Source organism: Canis lupus, chromosome 14 (genome assembly GCF_048164855.1).
Source record: "Canis lupus baileyi chromosome 14, mCanLup2.hap1, whole genome shotgun sequence".
Taxonomy (NCBI): domain Eukaryota; kingdom Metazoa; phylum Chordata; class Mammalia; order Carnivora; family Canidae; genus Canis; species Canis lupus.
In genome coordinates this window covers 28,906,307-28,931,487 of record NC_132851.1, presented here as the reverse complement: position 1 = coordinate 28,931,487, position 25,181 = coordinate 28,906,307, and the positions used below count along the sequence as shown (strand labels likewise).

General features: G+C 43.1%; 1 protein-coding gene and 1 non-coding gene across 12 annotated transcripts in view; both read left to right on the top strand.

The window, feature by feature from the left end:
• CYRIB (CYFIP related Rac1 interactor B) overlaps positions 1-25,181 on the top strand; it is a 147,392-nt gene that overhangs the window by 55,091 nt on the left and 67,120 nt on the right. Inside the window, exon 1 of one of the 11 annotated variants that reach the window (XM_072774508.1) lies at positions 13,203-13,376. The exons of 7 other annotated variants lie outside the window; for them this stretch is intronic. The gene's annotated coding sequence lies outside the window, so the exon portion shown is untranslated. Of the gene's footprint in view, positions 1-13,202; positions 13,377-25,181 lie in introns of those variants that run through there. 3 more of the 11 variants (XM_072774504.1, XM_072774502.1, XM_072774509.1) reach the window with 3 other exon arrangements.
• Positions 19,173-19,372, top strand: LOC140604361 (small nucleolar RNA SNORA73 family). Its single transcript, XR_012007281.1, has one exon. It is a non-coding gene; the product is annotated as a small nucleolar RNA SNORA73 family (small nucleolar RNA).

Below are 25,181 nucleotides of genomic sequence, written 5' to 3'. Positions count from 1 at the left end.
TGTGCCTTAGAATCGCCTGGGGATCTTTTAAAATTCCAAAGCCCAGGACATAGTCTAGATGAATTAATTCACCAATTCTGAGGGTAGGACACAAGCACTAATAGATTTGAAGCTCTCTGGGTGATTCTAGTTTGCAGACAAGTTCAAGAATCACTGGTCTATGAGAATTATAATAACATTGCTGGGTTTGTTTGTTTTGTTTTAAAGATTTTATTTATTTAGGAGAGACACACACACAGAGAGAGGCAGAGACAGAGGTAGAGGGAGAAGCAGGCTCCATGCAGGGATCCCAATGCGGAACTTGATCCTGGGTCTTCTGGACCATGCCCCGGGCCGAAGGCGGGCTTTAAACCGCTGAGCCACCCAGGGATCCTCGACATTGCTGTTTTTATTTGAAGAGGAATAGGGATAGTGATAATGCCAGTGGTACTAGCCATCGTTATGATTTCCTGACTGCTGCCTATCTGCCAGGCAGTATCCTGGGTGTATAACAAACACTGTCACATCTAATCCATACTGCAGTCCTGCCAGACAGCTTTGTAGGTGGCTGGATAGGGAAAAAGGTGGGGGGAGGGTCATATCTTTTAAACTGATGTCAGCTACAGAGCTGCTTAATCCAGATGGTCAGGTATAGTCCAGAAAGATGAAGTTGTTGGGTTGATCTTGTCGACCCCAGAATAACCACCGTGGGCCTCATTGGGGCTGAGACTCAAGGGTTGTTTGTTACCACAGCATAACCTGGCCCATCCTGATGGATGCAACCATCCTTTTAATAACCACAGTGGATTCAGGAATCGATATGCAAAAGCACATTTTGCAAAGTTATAAATTGAGAGAGAGTTTATTTTGGCTTGTGGCTTGGAAAGAGAAATGAGTGTAGTAAACCAAGCTGTTTATCTTGGGTTGGTTGATTCATCCATCAAAATCACTCAGTGTTTCAAGGAATCAGGTTAAATAAAAATTAAATAAATTAATAAAACATTACCTTGTGTTTTTGTAGTGCTTTTCTCAATGGGATACGTGGTGCTATACAAATGTCATATCGTTGCTAGTCTTCTTGACATCCTAGAAAGACTGTTGGGCATCAGCAAGGCCATGTGTTGGTATAGGTAATAACAGAAACTAAGTGGTAGTGAAATGCTTACCCAGCATCCAAAGGGACATTTGGCTAAAGTCTTGGTGGGTAGGTATGAGTTTGGCCAGGAGGTATGATAGTGCTGGGAAGGGTGTTCATAGCACAGGCAAAGGCACAACAGCAGGAAGTGGTATTTATAGGAACTCTATAATCAGTTTAGTATTAGTACCAAGAAAGACATCAAACCCACTTTTATGGGTGATTGAAAAGTCCCATAAAACTTGTTTTTTTTTTTTTAATCATTTGGTACACATCTAACATTTTCCCCCCACTTTGGAAGAAATTTGTGTGTAAAGAAGGGCCAAATAAGCATAATGCTTTAATTGACTTGATTTAACCTGAAAGATCACACCAGATACAGCACTCGATGTTGTATACTGCTTAATAGTAGAGATTTTTTTTTTTTTTTATAGGACTCTGTTGATGCCTCAACCTTTGGATCCAACTGTTGCAAATGAACTCAAGAGTTATCTGAGTCTCACTCAGTGTCCAGGCCTTGGGGATTGTGTTCCTGGGAGACCCTTCTTTTTTTAAGCCCCTCTTAGGCCTTTTTCTCTTCAGTGTAAAATGTTGGATTGAAGGTGAATTCCAAGGTCCCTGCCATGCCTAAAATTAGGTGATTCATCAGGTACCCGTTAATGCACGTGTCCCATTAAATAAAAATGCTAAGTAAATACTATAATGGATAGTGTAGACATTTTCTCTAAGGCTGTGGGTTTAGATAGACCAGAGCAAGGTAGCATTCTCCCCTCCACCTTGGTCTGTACATTAAAATAGAATGAAGGATGCTTTCTCATTAAATCTGTGTTCTGGGCAGCCTGGGTGGCTCAGCAGTTTAGTGCCACCTTCAGCCCAGGGCCTGATCCTGGAGACCCAGGATCGAGTCCCATGTCAGGCTCCCTGCGTGGAACCTACTTCTCCCTCTGTGTCTGTGTCTGTGTGTGTGTGTGTCTCATGAATAAATTTTTTAAAAATCTTAAAAAAAAAAAAAAAAAAAAAAAACCTATGTTCTGAGATGCCTGGGTGGCTCAGCAGTTGAGCATCTGCCTTGCGCTCAGGGCGTGATCCTGGGGTCCAGGGATCAAGTTCTGCATCGGGCTCCCTGCGGGGAGCCTGCTTCTCCCTCTGCCTAGGTCTCTGACTTTCACTATGTGTCTCTCATGAATAAATAAATAAAATATTTTTAAAAAACCAAAAACTTTTGTTCTAACATGAAATTGGCACCAGAATTTCAGAGTTAGCTGCTAAACCAGCTAAGGTGCTTCTTAACTTGAACCATATTGATTCTTTCTCAGAAAAGTGGTGGTGTTTTTTTGTTTGCTTTTTGGTTTTTTAAATCTTATGCAATGTTTTTTCTTCTGCAGCCTCAAAACTCAAAACTTTTTCACACTGTAAGCTCGTGTTTGACATCCACATCGTTCTGTCTAAAGGCCTGTATTTCAGATAGTTGGTTACACAATTAATCATTTTGGCTACTTTGGTGAGGTGGGTTTATGTCTCGCCTCCTCACATAGCTCATCTCATTCCTTGGTTTTAGGGCAGTGTCCATGTTGGGAGTTTGAAGTAGGGTTATGGCCCTAGGACTGGGTTAACTCAGGCTGGACCAATGCCATCTCTTTGACCAGCTGCACCTGTTTGAGTGCATTACCTTGTGCCAGGCACTATGCCCAACTCGTGCTAGCACTGGGGGTATAGTGGTGACAAAACAGCATGGGCTCTGCCCCTGTGGGGCTGCTGATGTTTAAGGAAGTACACAAATCACTGTGCAATTACAATTATGTATGTGCTATAAACAAGAAGCACAGGGTCCTGAGCACTCTCACAGCAGGGCATCCAACCTAGTTCACTCAGAGTTCAAATGCATGGACATGATGAAGAGCCCAGGAAAGCGGTTGGGGAAGCTGGAGGCATTAAGAGCCCTGTATGATCAAATGCAAGATGGGAACAGGTGAAGAGTTCAAGATTAAGCCTGCGAACAGGGTTAGGGTCCCTGTGAGTTGATAAAGTTCAGGGCACCAGGCCTTCCTTGGCAAATTCTTGCCCCTTCCCCTGTAATTCCCCAAAGCCAAAGGAATTATTCTTTCCCTTAAAATCTCCAGGCCATATGTCTGTATCATTTCTTTGGCAGTTGTGTGTTGATTTGTATGGTAATAAGGCAGTGTGTCTTTTACCTGTCCCCCAAAGGGAAGGCTGTTCCCTATACTTGGTGTGTCTCCTTCCCAGTGTGGATGGAATCGTCAATCAGGTGGCTAATAAAAAGGCCTATAGCTCACCGGTTAACCTTAGTATGTGAAACTCGTCCTTCTTGCATCCACAGCAGCAGATGAAAAGAAGGCTCAGGACCTGTGGGAACAGTAACAGCTAACAGCCCCATGTGCCCTTTGTGCTTAAATTCACCAAAGCTTCCATCGATTAAGGCAATGAATGGGGGAAGCCTATTAACTTGGGAATAGTTTAAGAGATACTAGCTTGTAATTAAAAGTCCAAGATAAATCGGCTTTTCTTCCCTGCATCTAATTACCTAGTTTTCTTTCTGCCCCTGTGATTCTGTTTCCATTAAGAGAGCCTTCTATTTGCTTCTGCACCTCCTGCCCTTTCTTGTGCTCTCCTTCAGAATCACTCCCTGCCCCCATGGTCACTTCTGTTTCTCTTTTATCTTTCTTCTGGCTACATGCTTCCCCTTTTGAAGGCCAGCTTTTTAAACAAAATGGCTCAAAACATTGAAGGAAAATTTAAAGAAATATTGTATCTCTTCTTTTAACCTCTGTGAGTCTCTCTGCCATTTCCCCACGGGGATACATATTGTCTATTAGTGGCATTCTATTATAGATACAGTTTTGTAATTTGCTTTTCTAGAATAGTCAGAAATTTTCGACCAGCAAATGTTAATTGAGCTCCTACTATGTGCTGGACATCGTTCTAGTGGCTGAAGTAGATAGATCAGTGAACAAACCAGACATAAAATCCTGCTCTCATGGAAGCTTCCACCTGGTTCATGGAAGAGAGACAACACACATAATATAAATTCTTTTAAGAGGTGACCACTGTTACAGAAAGAAACAGGAGGGTTAAAGAAGATCAGGAGTATTTATAAAATATTTTCCCATGTTACTACCATCTTCCTGTGTACTTAGGGGTTGTATATTATCCTTGATGTTGATGGATTATATTTTATTTAGAGCATTTAGAGCCTTAGGACTATAAACTTTAAATTTGGAGAGGACTTATGAATCATTGCAAGCAAATCCTTCGGTTTTGAGGTGAGGAAAACAGGTCCAGAGAAAAGAAATGACTTGCTCAGAATTATACAACCCCTAAGTGGCAGAGCAGGGGCTTTTACATTTTAATTAAATTGATTTTCGTTAATTCTAAAGACAGTTCTTTCAGAACCCTGCTATGCTGTTTCCCTGCTGTGGGAAATTGAATTTGTTTCTGGTTTTTATTATAAATAATGCTACGATAGGCAGCTTTATACCAATACCATCTTAATGAAAGCAAGTTAATAATAACAGTAATAATAATAAATAATAGAAAAGGCTAATAGTTATTGAGCACTTACATTTGCCAGGCACTGTGCAAAGTGCTTTACAGGAAATAACTTAAATCTGACAGCGAGTACCATTACTTTCCTGTTTTTTACAGATGAGGAAAATGAAGGGATTCAGATTCAGGGCTGAGTACTTAGTCACTATGATGTACAGCCTTCCATGTTCGGATACAAAAGCTGCCAATTTCAAAAAGCAAGATAATCACTAATGCACATCTATTTAAACATTTAGGAGTTTTCCAAGAATGTTGACATATTGGGTTTAACTGTATGTAATTGCTGTTTTTAATAGAGTAAAACGTGATTGACCGTTGGCAGTTTATGTTCCATCCATTATTTCGTTTAATCCTCACAATAACAGTGAATTAGGTGGTATTGTGCCTGTCTTATAAGTGAGTGGCCTAGTATTTTAGATGGAGCTTGGACACTGAGTGATTTAATGAATGTTTGTGGAGAGATAGGAGGAAGGGGGGACGGGAGGCAAGGAAAGCAGCGTGACCGAGGCCAAGTGACCAGCTGCTATTACCTGGCTCAAATCCTGGTTCCGTGTCTTACTGGCTTTATGACCTCCAGCAAAACACTTTAAATTCCTTGTACCTCATTTCTCATCTGAGAACTGTCATTATAAAGATTGAATTATAACACAGATGGAAATCATTTTGTTCAAAACTGGCAGAAACGAAGCGATCGATCCGAGGTGGTGGTGGTGGTGGTTGCTTCTGCCATTATATTTGAAAACAAGCCCATCTCTTTTCCCCAACCATGGTGTTTCTGTAAAACACACAAAGAAGCTTTTTAGAAGGGCCTGGGTAACTTAATGACCCTTGACACAATTGGGGATTCTTTTTCTTTATAGATAAAGTTGTCCTCTAACTGGGATGGGGTGCCCTATACGATGAGTAGAGCCACAGAGATGAACCTCTGTTTGGGTTTCTAGGTCATGGTGGGGTGAGGTCCGGGAACAGATGGCCCACCCAGCTGTTCTTCTCCCTCCCATTGTCCAGTGCCATTTCAGATTCGATGACATCTTGCCCCCTTCTTCAGGTGACCCCCCTCCTGCGTGTGTGCAATGTGTGCATCTTGATAAGGTGGCCCAGACACAGTGGGGGTGGACCGGTGGTGGGCAAGGCAGTGAGTGCCCTTGAGCCCTGAGCAGTCTTGCTGGAGTGGGGTCTGCTCCTCTGGTCTGCTTTACCACCCGGCCTTTGCTCCTGGAGGGGAGTGACTGTCAGAGCTGAAAATGCCAAGTGGCTCCTGAACCACACCACGGGCTGAAAGAGCTGCTTGTGGGAAAGGGTGGTGTCTCCTGAGCCTGCCTGCCCTCTTTGGGTTTTTCTGCAGCCAGCTCTCTGTCTCCAAATGGGGCAGTGGTTTTCAGGCTGCAAACTGCTTAGGACATCCCTAAGGCCTGTGAACCAGCTTGTCCCTCTAGGGAAAAACCTGCCTCAGGGCAGGGCTTGGGAGGAGAAGCCAAGGCTTGCAGAAAGCCTCTTCCTCTTTTTACATTAAAATCTTGGCAAGAAAATATACTCTTTATTTCTGTCCCCCGTATCAGCCGCAGATTCTCTAACTGAACTCTCAGGGATCATCCTGGCTTCATCATACGTCAGCTTTTCCGGCTGCAAACAATTTTGCTTCTGCAGTCGATGGGGACTCTAATAACTCCAGGTGGTGAATGGGCGGTGGGGAGTACGGTTCTGTAGAAATACAAGCTCTAAAGCAATACAAACACAGAAGAAAAAAATGGGAAGCTTGTCAAGAGGGAAGTGCTGTATTAAAACATTTTACCTTTATTGACATTGAAGAATCCTCCCCTTTAGCTTAACACTAGGAGATGTGTTAAATACTTTATGGTACAGCGACATGGGCTGAGTAGTATAGAGCCTTTAATAAGAGGGCAGCTGATGTATCTTTATTAAGGAAAGGTGATTAAGATATACCATGAATCATATGAAACACAGCAGATTAGTTTAGGATATGAACCATTTTTATAAAAATATATGCATTATCTTTATATAGATATAGAAAAAGCATTTGGAAGGGTATCCACATGGTGGGAGGTTGGATCATGTGTTTATATTTTCTTCCTTTTGCTCATCTGTGTTTTCCAATTTTTTCTGCAGTCAACATGTGTTATTCATATAGTTAGGGTGAACGGGAGGTATTGGGGGGCTGGGAACCTTCCTTTTTTACCCAGTCATTCCCTATACTTTATTGAGGGTCTCCTAGGAGCTGGGTGGGCAGGTGTTGGAATAGGCAAGATAGCTCTGGCCTCTGCCTTCACAGAGCTGGTGTTTCTGTAGCAGGCTTTTAAAAAACATTCTTTTGGGGTGCCCAGGTGGCTCAGTTGGTTAAATATCTGCCTTCGTTTGGCTCAGGTCATGATTCCAGGATCCTGGGATGGAGCCCCCCCATTGGGCTCCCTACTCAGTGGGGAGCCTGCTTCTCCCTCTCCCTCCGCCCTTCCTTCCTGCTTGTGCTTGCTCTCTCTCTCAAATAAAATCTTAAAAAAAAATTTTTTTTTTAAGCTAAAAAATAAAAATATTTACAGGTTGTAATAAGTACCATGAAGGCAAAAAAGCCAGTAATCTAGGACTGACAGGAGAGAGGAGAGGGATGGGGAGGACCACTTTGAGGAGGTGACCCATGAACCTGAAGGCCCAGAAACAGCCACTTGAAGAGGCTGGAAGGCATATTGGAGGCACAGGGAAGGACCAGCTGTGAGAGCCTGCCACCTTCCTGCAGGTCACCCAGAGGGCTGGCAAAAGTGGTTGTTTGGAACTGCCTACAGTGGGAGAAATGTTACATTTGGAAAATATGATGGAGGCTCACAGACAGCCTTGTAACTCAGGAGAAATATGGCCCTAAGGATAACTTTGTAACTCCTGAGAGATCGGTTAATGTTTTGCTAGATAACTGGAAGGTATTAAGGGTTGAGATGTTGGCTTTGTACTTTGTAGCTTTTGGGTAGCTCTGATGCCGTCTTTTGTGCCTGATAGGCCTTGATTTCTGCCCTGGAGATGCTCTGGCCTTCTTCCCCTTTCTCCTTCTGGATTTGTGAAATTTTCCTATTGGATGCTCGGGTGTAAGGCAGGACACTGGAGTCTTAGTCCTTAGTCTTTGAACCACTGGCCATCCTGGAAATGTTTGGGAGGGTGCCTCCTGGAAATGTTTGGGAGGGTGCCTCCTCCTCAAGGATTTGGTGTTCAGTACTTCCACCAACAGGAGGAGGGAAGTGGTTGATAGAAGACCCTGAAAGTTAGGTTGAGGACTTAGACAATGATTTTGAGTTAACTATGGCAGCACCATCCAGAGTCCTCTCTAGGAGCAATCAGAGCAATACAAATCAAGAAACATAACAATGTTCAGATCCTCTAACCCAGAAACTTCGGTCCAAGAAAGATATGTGGAGATTTTATATATATATAAAATTATTATATATATATGTAAGTATAATATATGTGTAAATATAATGCATGTGCTATATATATATATATATATATATATATATATATATAAAATCGAGAGAAACCAAGAATACAGCAATGTCTATAACGGCAGTAACAGTCATTAATGGCATTGTGCTTTGGGGCTTTGAACATGTTTTCCTATAAAGTACTTATGAGACCTTTGCAACATTCCTGTGAACAAGGTTCTTAGGCCGGTTTCCCAGATGGGAAATGAAAGGTTAGAGAGGTCATGTGAGTGATGCTGGCTCACTCTGGCAGATTTGGTCTCTGATCTCTAGTACGTGCATTGTTGCCTAGTGGGTTTGCTCAGAAACTCCCAAGAAAATAATGAGAGTTCAAGAAAGGGTAGGGAAGGGGCCAAGCCCGAAAATCATTATTGAATTTAATGCATGCTTAGTTCTGTCCGAGGTGTTTGTAAATTTTATCTGGGTCAATCTTTACCCGGGTACTTGTGGGGAAAAAGGCTCTGAGAGGTTGAGTAACTTGTGTAAGTTGTAGAACAGGACTCAGACCCTAGCTAGGCTGAATCCAGAGTTTTGACATGGTTTCTGCTCTGCCGTATTGTCCTCTGCTTCATGAGAATGCATTGCTGGATGAGTGAGTAAATGTGAGGCTGAGGTGTTCTTTCCCACAGCTCTGCATTTGCTGGGTCTTTTCCCACCAGAGCTGGAGCTTCGCTGGCCCTTGGGGCCACATTTTTCCAACACCCTTCACCTAAAGGCTCTCTTCCCTCGCTCAACTCATCCCTTGCAAAATACTCAGAACCAAATGAGTCGAGGGTAAACCAGGCACACAGGGTGTGAACCTTTAGCAACTGAAGGAAATGGAGCTATTTCAACATGATGCAATATTCTGCAGCCATTAAAATGATAAATGTGACTGTAGAAATATGAAACGGTATTGGGAAATTGTTGCACGGATCTGAAGATAGCAGTTAAAGCAACGTGCATTCGCATGATTAAAGGAGGGAAGAGGACAGGATTGAAAACTGTGCAGGACACCTGGGTGGCTCAGTGGTTTGGCGCCTGCCTTTGGCCCAGGGTGTGATCCTGGAGACCCCGGATCCAGTCCCACGTCGGGCTCCCTGCATGGAGCTTGCTTCTTTCTCTCTGCCTGTGTCTCTGCCTCTCTCTATCTCTCATAAATAAATAAATAAAATCTTAAAAAAAAAAAAAAAGAAAAAAGAATACTGTGTGCAGGTATTGGGATTGAGTGCTATCACCTTCTGGTTGGTCTGCCAAGCTAGAAATGTCAGGGCCATGTCCCACAGCTCCTGCGGCTGCTTTCCCCAGATTCAACTAGTCATGAATTCCTATAGGTTTGACATCAGTATCTTAATTCTGATGCTCATTTTTTTAAAAGATTTTATTTATTTATTTGACAGATTGAGTACAAGCAGGGAGAGGGGTAGGCTAAGCGAGAGGGAAAGGCAGGCTTCTCACTGAGCAGGGAGCCTGACGTGGGGCTCAATTCCAGAATCCTGGGATCATGACCTGAGCCAAAGACAGATGCTTAACCAACTGAGCCACCCAGGCACCCCTCTGGTGCCCATTCTTGCTCTCCACTGCCAGCTTCCGAAAGCAGCCTCTCATTATCTCTCGCCTGGACTGAGCAGCAGCTTTAGTAGTCCTCGGGCCCCCATCCTCATTCCCACTGTAGTCCGTATTGGACACTGTCATCAGAGTGATCTTGATATAAAACACATCTGATTATATCTCTCCCTTGCTGAGAAGCTTCTGTTTACTTGTTACTGCTTTCAGGAGGGCAAGTTCAAACTCCACAGGATGGTGGTTGAGGTGATCTTCCCCGTCTCACCCAGTCTTCCCTCCAGCATGTCATAAACTCCCCTTTCTGTGCCCATGTGCCTTCTGTTTTCATTCCTTCCCGGATCCCAAGACCAAGCCCATTGTCCCAGAAGCTTCCACGGCTGTCTCCGGCATGGTTGGTTCTTCGCTCTCCTGGATTACCAGGACTTGTGTGCTGTGTTGTTATGGTTGGGTCACTGAATTCTGAGGCCCTCCAGGGCAGGCACAGTCTGTCTACTGACCTCCACTCCAGACCTCAGCATGGTGCCTATGAACTAGTAGAGGCACAAAATTGTGTGTTGATTGAATGAATGAATGACTAAGTGAAACAATTTATTCTTCATAATGTTTTAAAGTTGATTTAGTAATACAATTTTCAGAGGAAACAGAATCTAAAGAAGAGATCAGGAACTTCTGAAATTTACAAAACCACAGTCAAGTCATGTAAATGGACAAACTGTGGAGTTGACAGATTGGGTTTGAATCCTGGATCTCATATTGAAGCCTTGATGGCCTCATTTGTAAGATGGACATCATAGCAGTACCATAGAGGGTGGCTGTAAAAAGCAACAGAGGAAATGCAAGTAAAGTGCTTAGTACAGTGCCTGGCACACAGGAAGGACTAAAAAAAAAAAAAAATGCTAACAAGCCGCAGTGATTAAATCATCATCTAGAGCCTAGTGCTCTTATGTAAACCTCTTTTTTTGCATCGTTCTGCTTGTTTTTTCAACATAAAACTTTGACCTCAGCTGAAATGGGATTACATTCATGCAGGATGACGAAGAAAGCATTGGGGAAGCATAAATTCAGCACTTCTCTTAAGGTCTTGTTTTCTTTTCCCACTTTCAGGATCTCCCACGTGGGGTAGTGGTAGAGCTTACTTGTGAGTTGTGACACAGGCCAGGAGTGGGTCTAGGCTGACAAGGAGAAAGGTGTCTCCAAAAAATGCTATTCCACCTTCCTCACGGAGCTCATCCTATTTTACGGTTATCATTCATCAGCGGACTTTTCCTGGCTGGACTGTAAGCTCCCTCAGGCTGGCATCATGTTGGTGTTGCTCTCCAGAGATAAAATTAGGACAAATGGATGAAAATTGTTGGGTATCAGATTTCTGCTCATTGTAAGAGAAGAGGTTCCTCACAATGAGAAGAGGCCAACCAGTGCAGTAATGAGTTCCGCATAATGGGATATATTTGAGCTAAACTGAATGGGGTTGAGGATATATAGAAGATATATTTCTGCTATTATTAGGATATTGAGGTAGAGGTGTGTGGTTACTCAGAGCTCATATTTAAGGGATGGGGGAGGTGTATGAACTCTCCGCCTCTGGTACAAATTGAGGATAGTGGGTTTCTGTGGACCAGGGTTATTTAAGAATGGGTCTCAATGTGTCAGAAACACGGACCAAAGTTCTTGGATTATGAAGACTGTTCTGCCAGCAACAATGTTTGCAAAAATTTGGCTCCCTCAGTTTAATTGAAATTGATGAAAGATTATAATAGATACAGTATAGAACCCCTTAATCATCCTAAAGCGTGATAATTAGGGTAAATGACTGAGGCCTAGGACTCTTGGCTGTAGTGTGTGCCTTGAAAAAGCCATCTAATCTCTCTGTGACTCTTTTAGAGAATTTATTTATTTATTCATGAGAGACAGAGAGAGAGAGAAGCAGAGACAAAGTGAGAGGGAGAAGCAGGCTCCATGCAGGGAGCCCAATGTGGGACTCTATCCCAGGACTTCGGGATTATGCCCTGAGCCAAAGGCAGATGCTCAACCACAGAGCCACACAGGTGTCCCTTTCTGTGACTCTTCTAACACATTTCTATTATAATAGTATGGCTCATGCCATGTAGTCTCCAAGTAACTCAGGAGGAAGACAAAAGGCTAAAGGTTGCCCTTGTGTATTTGGGGCAAAGAGTGATTTCTTGGCCACATTTGGCCTGGACAGTTTCTGGGATTTTACCTGTTTGACCAAAACCACAGCTCGTAACCAGGGTTTCATAGGTAAGCGCTCAGGGTCGATAAATCGCCTGAAATTGTATGCAAATTTGTGCTCATTTTTCTGTGGAAGAAAAAGCCCCATGCTTTTGTGGGATTTTCAGTAGAGGCCTTGACCCCAGAATATTCAGAACCATTTACCTCCGTGGTGATGATCTGTTCAAACTGAAAATATTCCAGGGTGGGGGAGGGGGGGGTGATTACATCCGTAATCATTTCTATTTCGGGTTAATGAAAAAAAAAAAATCTCAGAGGTTCGTAGCAGGATTAGGATGTATACCAGGTAGATGGGATGTCCCGGTTTTTTATGTAAAGAGGGAGCATTCATTCATGTTCCAGGGTGAAGGGTAAGATTAGAGGAGGAAGATGCTGTGTGCCTTGGGCCACATCCAAATTCTCCGCACCCCACCCCACCCCCAACCCCACCCCCAAGCATTTTTGCCCAGAGCGGAACCCTAGAGCAAAATCTCATTTATCCCAAATTGCCATGCGTGGCAAGGTGCAAGTCTCAGGTGGCGCCTAATTTCTGCCCTGAGGCTGAGCATTTAGCACCTCCCCAGGGCGCCTCCACGATGCCATCGGAGGCCGTCGCGGTGCAGCTCGGGGCCCCGGGGAGCCTGCCAGCGCTCCTGCCCGCGGGGCGAGCGCGGCTGGGGCTCCGCACCTGGCGGGCGGCGAAGGGCTGCCCCCCCCCCGGCCCCCCGGCCCCCCCAGGCCCCCCGGCCCTTGCAGGCTTGCTCGGGAAGCGGTGGCAAGCGCCAGCTTCGCCCAGTGCAGCACAGAGTCGGGCGCCGCCAGCGGCTGCCACATCCGAGCGCGCTGACCTGAGGCGGCTCACCCCTCACCTCGGAGCCTCGCTTTCCCTCCTGTAGAACCAGGAGCCTGCAAGACTCGCGCCCGCCCGGGGCCGCCTCCGCGCGGGGGTGCGGCCCCTTTAAGGAGGGCGGGCGGGGGGTGGGGCGCGGAGGCGGCGGCCGCGCCCCCTCCCTCCCCTCCGGCGCGCGTCGGACCACCTGTCTCCGGCCTCGCCCCGCCCCCTCCGGGAGAGGGGCGGGGGGCGGGGCAGGAAGGCCGAGGATTTACCTTGCGGGGCGCGCGCGCGGCGCATGCGCACGGCCGGACAGGTCCGCGGCGCCCTCACTTCCTGGCATTGCCCCCTCCCCCTCCTCGCCGTTACCCTGTACATCCGGGTCACTTGCCCTCCCCGCTCGGAGCCGCCGCCGCCGCCGCCGCCGCCGCCGCTGCCCGGCTCGTCGCGGCGCCGCCACAGGGGCAGGTGCGGAGGGGCTCCCGGTCCGGCCGCCGCCGCCGCCCCGCTCCGGGCCCGGGGCTCCCTCTAGCGCCGCTGAGGAGCCGCCGCCGCCGCGGCTCGAGGAGGGCGGAGGAGCGGGGCTGAGACAGCCCGGAGGCTCGCGCGGACGGTGAGTGGCTGATCTTCACCGTCTCCCGGGTCCCTCGCGCCCCGCGCCCCGCGCCCCCCGCCCCCCTTCCCGGGCCCGCGGGGCGGAGAGGCGGGCGCGGCGGGGGCCCCGGAGCCCCCGAGCCCCGGGCCCGCCCCCGCCCCCTCCCCCCTGCCCCTCCGCCGGCCCGGCCCGCCGGCGCTCATTCATTCCCACCTCCTTTCTTCCTCCGCTTCCTCCCCGCGCCCGCGGCTGCCCGCGGCTCCCCGCGCCTCCCCGCGGCTCCCCGCGCGTGCCCGCCTCCCCCCGCCCTCCCCTCCCCTCCCCCCATCCACACCCCCTTTCCCCCCGGAACCGGCCTCCTGGGTCACCCGCGTGCAGGCTGGCGTCTCTAACTGCCCCCCCCCCCCGCCCCCTGCGCCCTTCCACCTGCGCGGCCGCCCCGCCCCGCCCCGCCCGCGTCCGCGCCGCGCTCACCTGGGCGCCCCGAGTCCGCAGCCTCGGGCCTCGGGCGTGGTCTTCACGTGCCTTTCAACACACACACGCACACTTTCTACTAGGCTGACCCCAAACCTGTGACTGTCAAAAAGCGGTAGTTGAAGTGGTAATTGCTCTGTGTGTGTGTAACTCGTGGCTATGCTGGGCTGCACCAAATACCTTTTTCTTTCTTTTTCTTTTTTTTTTTTTTTTTTACCTCCCCCCCCCACCCCCGGAGGGGTATCTATGATGGACTGATTTCTCTCTGAAGGTAAATTTTGGCAGAAGTGGCAATTGCTGTGTGTGTGTAACTCGTGGCTATTCTGGGCTGTACCAATTACCTTTTTTTTTTTTTTTTACCCCTCCCCCCCCCGACGGGTATCTATGATGGACTGATTTCTCTCTGAATGCAAATTTTGGCTTTTCTTTTCTTTTCTTTTCTTTTCTTTTCTTTTCTTTTTTCTTTCTTTTTCTGATTTTTTTCTTTTTTTTAAGATTTATTTGACAGAGTAAAGCACAAGCCAGGGGAGTGGGAGAGGGAGAAGCAGGCTTCCCCCACTGAGCAGGGAGCCCAATGCGGGGCTTGATTCCAGGACCCTAGGATCGTGACCTGAGCTGAACTGAGCTGAAGGCAGATGCTCAACCGACTGAGCCACCCAGGTGCCCCCCCCCCCCGCCATTGTTACTCTTTCCTCTCCTCTCCGCATTCCTGCTTGTTTGCCAGGACCGATTTGCAACATTACCGGTTACTCCCACTGTCTGTTGGTGAGACTTGTCCCTCGTCTAATTTGTCTGCCGCAGTTACCAGAGTGTCCCCCTGGCGCGTGCGGAAATCACTGATGAAATGCGTGGATTCTTGCAGTGCCATAAAGTGCCATTCCGGGGGAGACCGAGATTTTTGGAATTTGTTTACACTTTCTTCCCCCCGCCCCCATCCCCACCCCCTCCTGCCAATTTATGGAGTTTGCCATCCTTTTGACTCCTTAATCTTTATGTGGAAAATGTGTATCAGTCAATTTTGTGTTCTTAAGAGTTTTGCAGTTTGGCAGGCTGACATTCCAGAGGAGTGTTTTATATAGCCGAAGGAATTTCAATCGCTTGAGTCTTTGGGGACTTAGTGCAAAGCATTTTAGACAAATGTACCTCAAGAAAAACACGCTGATCCTTTTAATGCTTTAATTGTATTTAATGATAGAAGCGTAGCGTCTAGAGCATCTTGATAAGGGGCTTATTTGATAACCCCTTTTTAAAGTGTTGTAGTTGGCTAAAACTGATAAGCATTGGTATAATGAAATGATAGTCCCCTCCCTCTTTTTTTCATGGACCATCATTGTCCACAATAACGAAGTCAAAGGAAGGTTTTTAAAAGTCCTACAATATACCTACCTAGGCATCAGTATGGTGTAATTGCTATTAACGTTAATAGCAACATTTTCTAACAACCCTTCTGGGGAGCTAGGTATTAAACAGGCACTTGGCCATTTGTTCTCTTTTAGGTTTTTGATAACCACTCTAGCAGTAAGACTTCTTAACTCATAGTTAGGATTGCCTGCCTTTGGCAGAGCAATTTTGTTAGATAACACATTTTTAAATTTCTTAGAACTTTTAACAGTTATTTAGGTGCTCCAGAAGAAGCTCTTGCTTCATAAGATGCTGGATCTATAGTGTACACTCTAGATCATTTGATAGTTGAATAGAGGCTAGATTTTTCTCTTCTGTGAAACTGGTTCATCAAAGGGAGACATGATTAGTAAATTGATTCTAATTGCCCCAGCAAAAATATAATTTCAGATTCTAAGATTAAGCAAATGTGGTTTATTTCTGATCGATTACAGGTGATACTTAATCAAACTTAGAATTTCCCATTTTTCTGAGCTTTTCCCAAAAATGGGATAAAAAAATGTGTTACATAGTGTCACTCTTGAGATTATGTAACTCCTATTTGGAATGGTCATTTACCATAGTAAGTAATTGATTGAGGAGTATGTATAGAGGGATACTTATTTCATTTTACTCCTGGTTTCCTTGGGGAAAATACTGGACTGTCACTTATATAAGGTTACTTAAATCATTAAGTATTGATGCACTTAACTGTTAAAGCCTATAATTTGCTATCTTTCACTGTTTAAGGAAACAGAATTATAATATTTGGAAATATTTATATTGTTAATGGAATTCACACTATTATTTTTGGTCTCCCTTTTTCTTTTACTGCACCAGAATTTAACCTGGTGCACAGTGGATACTCAAATGTTTTGAATAATTGAAAGAATGGCAAGGTCAAAGAGTTTTTTACTATAACATCATTTTGTAATTATGTGGCAAAGTTTTGGGGGAAATGTTGATTGCTCTGAGCTGCAGTTTTCTCAAGTTTGTGTATTTTGAGGATTGCTATATTTGATTAAACCGCTTTGGGATTTTGGAGGAGAAAGTACAGTAGACATATTATTTTGTTTTACGCTTTAGTCCATTGAGTAGATTTGTTCACTTAGAATTGATTTTGGTATCTTGTGATTTTCATGAGCAATGTCAATTCAGGTTACGTCTTGTGCACTTAAGGTCACCATAAAATTCTTGGATGTGTAAGCTTATCCTATATTATGATCAGTTCACTAAAATTAGGTTACTTTTTGTTTTTAATTTTTTTTAAAAAAGATTTTATTTATTTATTCATGAGAGACAGAGAGAGGCAGAGACTCAGGCAGAGGGAGAAGCCGGCTCCATTCAAGGAGTCCAATGTGGGACTCAATTCCGGGACTCCAGGATTACGCCCTGGGCTGAAGGCAGGCGCTAAACCGCTGAGCCACCCAGGGATCCCCTAGGTTAATTTTTCGAGGGATTTTTTTTTTTCCAGGTGGCTGAAATGGAAGAATGTGACCGTGGTTATGTAACATTTCAGTGGTGGTGGTAATGCTGATAATAGTAATTAGCACAAAGTGTTTACTATTTGCTGGACCAGGTTCTAAGAAATTCAACCTTTGCAACAACCTTGTTAGGTGTTAGTATTCCCATGTCACATTCTAGGAAACTGAAGTTACATAATAAGAGTGACACAGCTACTAAGTGATAGAACTTGGTCTTGGTTCTTTATTATACTGTGATAGTGAGCACCTACTATATACCAGGTTCTTTATATACATTAAGGTAGTTTTATAACCACCCTAGGTTAATTCCTAGTTAACTCCTCATTAACATTGAGAATGTCAGGCAACTTGTCCAAGTAGAGTGAGGAAGGCTGGCATAAACCCAGGCCTCTGTGATTTGTAGTCTTTACTAAAATTCTATTTCAAGGTACTAATTTGAGGTCCTGTATTTTATATTATATATTTAGAAGGCATACTTAGAACAGCCAGTCTAAAAACTTTTTCAGCTGACACAGGATGGAAAATGTTCACTTCTCTACTCTCTTGTGAGCATATATAGGATTATAATTTCTTGCTCACTGGCTGTAGCTTCACTCTTTTCCCACTCATGTAAGTATATTGGAATGCAAATGAGTGAAATTTGTAAAACTTTATAAATAAGGAAATCATTCTTAGATTATTGATTCTTTAGAAACACACCTTTCTTGTGACACATCACATGTCTTGATAGTGGTACCATTTTTGAGAATGGCTTTTTTTCAAAGATGTGATTTTGTTTAAGTAGAAGACCTAAGACAAAGATATATTTTTGTAGTTATTTATTTTGAAAAGATGACATTCACTGGTGTTGTTATATGCAACACTGTGAAGTTTACAATCCTGTACAGTTTATTTTCTGCCATGTGAGTAATTTCTACTTGATAATGTTCTAGTTGGTGCATTATGTCGGGTATTAAATATAAACTGAACTTTTCCTTGTGGTTAGAATATTTCTTCCAGTCATAAATTGGCATGTTCTCATATAATTCTAATTACACTGAATACTAATTTAAGTCAAAGATTTTAGGATATACTTGCTATAAAAAAAGCTATGACATTTTACCAGATATTATTACTTGGGGATTAGTTACGCATTTTCTCTGTTGTTTGTGAGAGTAATAGAGAATTGAAGGCAGTAATTTAACCTGTGATTTACTAGGTCTTGAAGTGAATTTTACAGTTTGCTGATCTGGACTCCTATTGAGAGATTATACTCACTGTAGAATTTTAGTATGTATGGGTAGAAACATTGCATTTAAGCCCTGATTTGCCCTTGTCTGATAGTGTGAAGATTCTGAGATTATCTATGAAATGGGAATAATAATGTCCCTCACAATTCTTATGACATTTTAATGTTAATTTCAATGTAATATGGTAGGGATGGCAAAGTAAATTTTATTAAAGTAATACATTTCTTTGGTGGGGGTGGAGAGGGAGAGAAAGAATCTCAAGCAGACTCCCCAGTGGCTTGAGATTCCCCCTCCTCCAACACACAGGCGTTTGCTGTCTCTCTCATATAAATAAATATTAAAAAAAAATAAAAACTTGTTTTTGATAATGTATTTTTTGACAGCTAGCATAATTCTTGTTATGTGGTTGTTATTGATCCCCCAAGTAGTTAGTGAGCACGTGAGCAGGCTTATAATAGTGAATAAAATATTAGTGGGCCCTCCTTAGAGTAGAAGATAGAGAAAGATAGACAATGTGAGTTCAGGGCTATGTGTTCCATAGGTACCCTTATGAGTCAGGGTAAAAGCCCATGTCATAATGCCATTTTAAACTAACCTGAGGAGTGGGCCAGTAGTCAGGCAAAAAGGGAGAAATGCCTGGGCATAAGATGAGGGAGATGCAAAAGCTTTGAGATAAGAGAGATCAGGTACATTTTAGAAATGGATACCGAATCTGTATGACTAATATAGGATGTAAAGGAGGGGTGGGAAAGAGGTACACAATAAATAAGGTGTAAGCCTGACTGCCTGAGTTGTGTTAACAAGTTTAGGTTGGTTTGCACTGAAGGCTATGGAGAAACTTACAGGATTTTAAGGGAGAAGAGAGTGAAATACTCAGCTTTGTTCTGCAGCTTTTAGAGAATGGATTGAAAGTGAAGTAAGGTTGAATACAAGTAGGCAATTTAAAAGACTGTTGTTGCTAAGTCCAGGAAAGAACTAACAATCAGTATTTGAGTATTGGCATTGGAGGAATGGTATTAAGTCTATAAGATTTGATGATTTACTAGATGTAGGCTCTGTAGAGCCTGTAACTTTGCTTCTGGTGGTAGAGTATGGGATAAATTTTCCTCAAAGATCGTGTTACTATTTCATGTAAAGTTGAGATGCTTCTGGGGCTAAGACAAAGCTAGATGTATTCTCAAATATGCACTTTCAGTTGACTCTCTACATTGTTAGTTACAGAGTTTACCCATCCCAAAGTAAGCATACCAATATGGGTATTCCTAGGTATTCCATGGGCTCTGCCCAAGTGGCGTAGGGGAACATAGGTCTCTGCCCTGTGATGTACCATCCCATTTCTGCTGCGTTGGAAATGAAGCTGGGCCTTGAGTCTGTGCCTGCATATTCCTACAGCTTCTCGGAGTCCTATGGATGATGACTGAGGAGACAAACCATGAGGGAAACAGATCTCTAAGCACTCCCTATCTGGATCTAGGTTGATTGGAAATGAAAGAAAAATCTGCTTTTATCAGCTGCTATTCTACTGAATTAAGCTCTTACCTACCTTCTTTTGCAGTGGTTGCTCAGGATTCCCGATAATTTATTTGATTTGAGGAGAGAAGAGGAGCCTTACCTAACATTGGCAGTTGACACTTTACATACACTTTGGGGTCCTTTATTTGGCAAGGAGAGTTGGTAAAGTGATAAATGCCGTTTTTGTAAGATAAGCCTGGAGGTGTGGAAACTGGGGCCCATTTGACCCCCATTAAAAACTGTCCTTTAGAGTAAGTCAAGGCGGGGGACAGTAGGTTAGAAAACCAAAGTAGGAATATGAGTCTGGGGACTCATGAGGCCTCCATGAGTTAGGCATTCAGTTTCCAAAAGAGGCCAGTAGCATGCTAACAGTTGCTTTAGAGAAGGAATATGCCTGATAAGTTGTGTCCTCCCCTTTGTAAATCTTACTCAAACCCTATTGATTGAATCTGGATGTTCCCTCCCTTTATAGGTAGGGTGGTGACGCCATGGGTGCCTCTCTGTATCTAGAAGAACCTTCAAGCTTTGAGTCCCTCTCAAAAGTTCCTTAGGCAGTGTACTGGTCCTGTAGCCTTCAGTCCATAGGGGTCAGGGAGACCTCAGCCCCATCCTTTATCATTTTTTTCTGCCAAGCAGGAGAATTTGGGAAGTAGAAGAGGAGGGTGTAGATGGGAGCACCAAGGGAGAGAGCAGCTATACCAGTAATCAAAACTTTGTGTTCACTTTTGGTTATTCCCTTATAGTTAAATCAAAGGAACTTCTAATACTTTTGGTCCAACTAAAATTTCATTTTGGCAGCAAGGCCATCATTACTTACAAAATCTATTTTAGTTTTGAGGATTCCATGGTTCAGCAGTCACAGCCACATTGCCTTTCATCTGGAGACACAAGGCTTGTTGCCTCATTGTCTTGGCATATCCCTTCCTCTGCCAGCCCAGAGGAGAATGAACAACCACCAAGTCACCATTTGGGTGGCTTATTTCAATTCCACTTCTCACTGCCTGGTTTCTCTAAACATTAATTCAACTCCTGTTTAACAGGTACGGTAGTAGGGATCCATTTTCTCACCTTCTCCCCACCTACCATCTGACCACTCTCAGATCTCAGAATGTCTTCCCATTTCTTAGAACTCTGCCCTTGGGCGCCTTTATCTTCTGTCTTCTAGAAAGTCATGGATGGCTCTCTCATCATCCCATCCTTACTGCCAATACTGTCCAGAACCATGATGGTTTGGGATCTTACCCTAATTGCAAGATGGTAAGTTACCATGTGCCATATTTTCATGGATGCTGGTAGAAAACATGAAACTCCTGTGTAAGAGATGAAGGACAGTTTATTACTTTAATAGCAGTAGCCAGGACATCAGCATTTGAGACGTATTTTCTCCAAGGTAAGTTGATAACTGTTAACACTTGCTGAGAAAGTAATGAGTAACATATCCAGGCGTCTTTTGATTTGAAAAAAATCATGTTTTTTTAGGAATTTCAGGGACATTAAAGTGAAGTGTTAGAAAACCATCTTGGGTTGCAAGGTATGAGATTACTTTGTTTTTGTTTATATCAAACTATAGTTCTCTACTTAAAATTCTGGAAACCTCTAACAAAACAATTTAAGCACTTAAAAAATTATTTATTTATTTGATAGAGTGAGAGAGCACAAATAGGGGAAGTGGCAGAGGGAGAGGGAGAAGCAGGCGCTCCACTGGAAGCCTGATATGGGGCAAGGACCTTGGGATCATGACCTGAGCCACCCAGGTGCCCCTAATGAAGCACATTTTTAATGAGGCAGCTTTTCCTTTAGATCTTAAGACCGTGTAGATTGAGGGGAGTTAAGAGGGGTTGGCATAGTTGGAGGGAGGTTTAAACTTGGAGTTTTCGGTTTTTTTTTTTTTTGTTTTTTTTTAAGGGGAGTTGGGCTTCATTTTATCAATCAGCATTTTCTAACTCTTGTCCAGTTATTTTCTGTAAACAAACGTAAAAAATTTTACTTTGAAAGCTATCTTGTTGAAAATTGTTACGTTTAAACTTGTTTTGGCTTAAATATTTAATATGTTCTGGCATTATGTAAATACTATTTACCTAGTTTTCTAAAGTACAGAAAAGTCAGCTTCATTTATTCTATTCATTTGGCTTAAAGTGTACATGAATGTACAGAGCTGGAAATGTAAAGAAATCTACCTACGGTGGTGCCACTTCTAAGTTATTAGTGGATAAAAGTTTGATGTCTAAGAATCAAGGGCTGAAGCATTTTGGAAATACTCTTTGATAATTGGGACTTCCTATATTAAAATGTGAATATAGTTAAACCAAAGCTTTTCCTTTTTATTTATAGAACAGTATGTTGAAGCAATAGTCAAAATATGTAGCCTGGGGTTGGCAACCCTTTGAAATGGGTGTGCCAAAGTTCCGTTATAGTATGTGTCATGGTGACAACTGGCCAGTGTTCTGTCTTTGGTATGTGTCACTGACCCTTTAGTAGTCTATTAGCAAATTAAAAATTCATTTAAGAACTTTGTTTTAGCTGATTTTCAGTGTTCTTTACAGCAACGTTTAAAAATCGTGTATATTTTATTAAAATGAAATTTAATTTTTTAAACCATTCTCAGTTTGCCTAGTTTGGGTAGGTAGATAGCTTATGATTTTAAATAATTAAAAAATATTTAAACATTTCAAAGATTTCCCTAGTTGAGGTAAACAAGCAAAACTTAGTGAAGTCTTTTCACTGACTCTGGTCTCTCCGATCCTTTCTAGGGTCTTACTTGGGTCTTACAAGTGAGCTTTTTTTTTTTTTTTTTTCAAGTGTAACTGGTTTACAGTGTTACAGGAAACTGTCTTCAAGTCATAAAGTAAGACTAAACAGGTGCTGTAAGACAATTTATCCCAGACAGTTATAAGTCACGTGATTGGCAAATATTTTCTCCCAGTCTCTGCCTTGTCTTGTTATTTTCTTAATGGTATTTTTTGAGGTGCAGGGGTTTTGAATTTTGATGGAGTTTAGTTTCTTTTTCTTCTAAGGATCATACTTTTGTGGTGTGTCTGTCAAGTCTTGGCCCAACCCAGGGCCGTGAGATTTTATGCTTGTATTTTCTTCCAAATGTTTTATATTTTGTAGTTTTAGCTCTTATGTTTTGGTCTGTGATCCACTTTTAATTAACTTCTTAGAAAAGATTTTATTTATTTATTGAGAGAGAGAGCATGTGGAGGGAGGGGCAGAGGGAGAGAGAATCCCAAACAGAATCCATGCCAGTCACAGAGCTGGTTGTTGGGCTTAAACTCCGGACCCTGAGATCATGATTTGAGCCAAAACCAAGAGTTGGATGCCCAACCTACTGAGCCACTCAGGTTCCTCTAATTAACTTTTATATATGGTGTAAGGTAAATTTATTAAGTTCATCTTTTTGTATGTAGATATCCCAGTTGTCTCAGTCCCATCTATTGAAAAGACTGGCCTTCCCCTGGTTGAATTGCCTTGGTATCTTTGTTGATAATTAATTGACCCTAGACATAGGGTTTATTTCTGGACTCTTTTTTCTGTTTTATTGGTCTTATATGTGTAGCCTTCTGCCAGGACCACATGTCTTGATTACTGTAGCTTTTCATGCCATATTTTAATAGCACAAATAGCATTCTTTTCTTATAAAGTTATATGCACGGGGATCCCTGGATGGCTCAGCGGTTTAGTGCCGCCTGCCTTGGCCCAGGGCGTGGTCCTGGAGTCCCGGGATCAAGTCCCACATTGGGCTCCCTGCATGGAGCTTGCTTCTCCCTCTGCCCCTCTCTCTCTCTCTCATTTTCTCTCTCTCTTTCTCTCTGTCTCTCTTGAATGAATGAATGAATAAAATCCTTAAAATAAAATAAAATTGGGATCCCTGGGTGGCGCAGCGGTTTAGCGCCTGCCTTTGGCCCAGGGCGCGATCCTGGAGACCCGGGATCGAATCCCACATCGGGCTCCCGGTGCATGGAGCCTGCTTCTCCCTCTGCCTGTGTCTCTGCCTCTCTCGCTCTCTCTGTGTGACTATCATAAATAAATAAAAATTTAAAAAATAAAAATAAAATAAAATAAAATTATATGCTCATTTGTTAAAAAAAAAAAAAAAACGTGAAAAAGTAAGCAAAAATCACCATCTAAGTAATCAGTGTTCTGGTGAACATCTTTCTAGCTATCTGCACATACATGCATGTTGTATGAATGCACACCCATCCTCCACAGTTATACATAAAGACACATCAGTATTGGCCCCACGCTCATTGTTCTTGTGTACTTTTTGAGTGAATGAATACATTTATTGTCAACTTTAAGAGAGAACTGATTATTTTTCTTTCTTTAGGCACTTCTGTAATTCTGTGAGTTTTTACTGACATACACTTCTGAGAAGAGCAAAGATTCTTTGGGCTAAAAACTGAGTGCTTTTTTTTCTTGGTAGCATGTTAATTGAAATTTATTTCTCACTTCATCTGCTGAAAGATGACTTTAAAACAAATTTTCTAATGTGTGCTCTTTTGAATGAACGGCAGATTATGTGTGGAACATTAACAAAATTAAACCCCAAATCCAGTTCTAAACATTTAAAGTTTCTATAAATCTGCTCTTGAACATTAGAATAACTTTTTGGCAGTTGTGATTACCACTGTGGAGCCAATAAATACTATATGTGTGGTGATAGAGTTTTATTTGCTATCATATAGCAAATAAAAGGACTGATCCCTGCTGCAAGTTTATTTTTGCCATGTTAATAAAGGAATAACACCTTTTGCTCTTTTGCATTTTGTGGATTCAGCCTGTAATCCTTGATAAAGTAGCCATTGTGGAACTGTGACCAAACTCTGAAACACTTTCTCATCTTGAGTGTAGGTCAGATCTCATGGTCAGAAACATCTGGCAGTGCAGAGCCATTAAAGGTTTTGAGTTTAGGGAGTGACAATGACAGGTTTCAAAAAGCCACCTTTACATTCATTTAGTGGAAATTTGATATTTGAAAAAGAAATGCTGAAATTTTGTAGAACCAGATTCCTCAATGAAATTAATAAATGAAGTGGTTTTGCACAAGATATTAAAAAGAAAATTTAAGAAATATTCACATGACAAATGGACTCTTTACAGAAGGGAAAGTAGCATGCTTAAAGCATTAACTGTGGTTAACTATGCAGTGGAATTATGGGTTTTTCTTCCTGCTTTTTGTGGAAAACTTAGTAAAATGCTAAATGTATCATATAATAAGATGTTAAAATGAAACTCTTTTATTCTGAATTTGGCCCTAAGTTGAGAGATGCATATTTCTAAAGAGAATTTTAAGGATGCCATGCAGGAGCATAAATAAAGAGCCAGAAAATGGATTTGTGACCTCTAATACCTACCCCATCTGTTGGTATAAAAATCAGGTAGCTGGAATTAGAATAGTTTTTGAACTGAGTTGTTGGAAATTGGAAAAGTGTTTTTAAACCAAGTTGTTAGTTTGCCAGGAGTTTCTTCTGACTCCCGCCCCCCGCACCCCCCTTCATGACTCCCTCTCAAGTAAGGAGCTTTCTGGTAACGATTTGGAGAGCTGCATATGTAACTTGTGCAGTTTAGGGAACACAGTGGCTTGATGTCTGTCTCTCTGTGCCTGAGTGAAGAGAAGCTTTCTGCTCTGGCAGCACAGCAAAGCGAGGTTACCGTGTGGGTGGACTGCCCATCCTCCCTGAGCTCTTTGGCAGAAGGGGTACATGTTTCCCATGGACCAGATGAGGGCTACTAGTGAGAGGAAG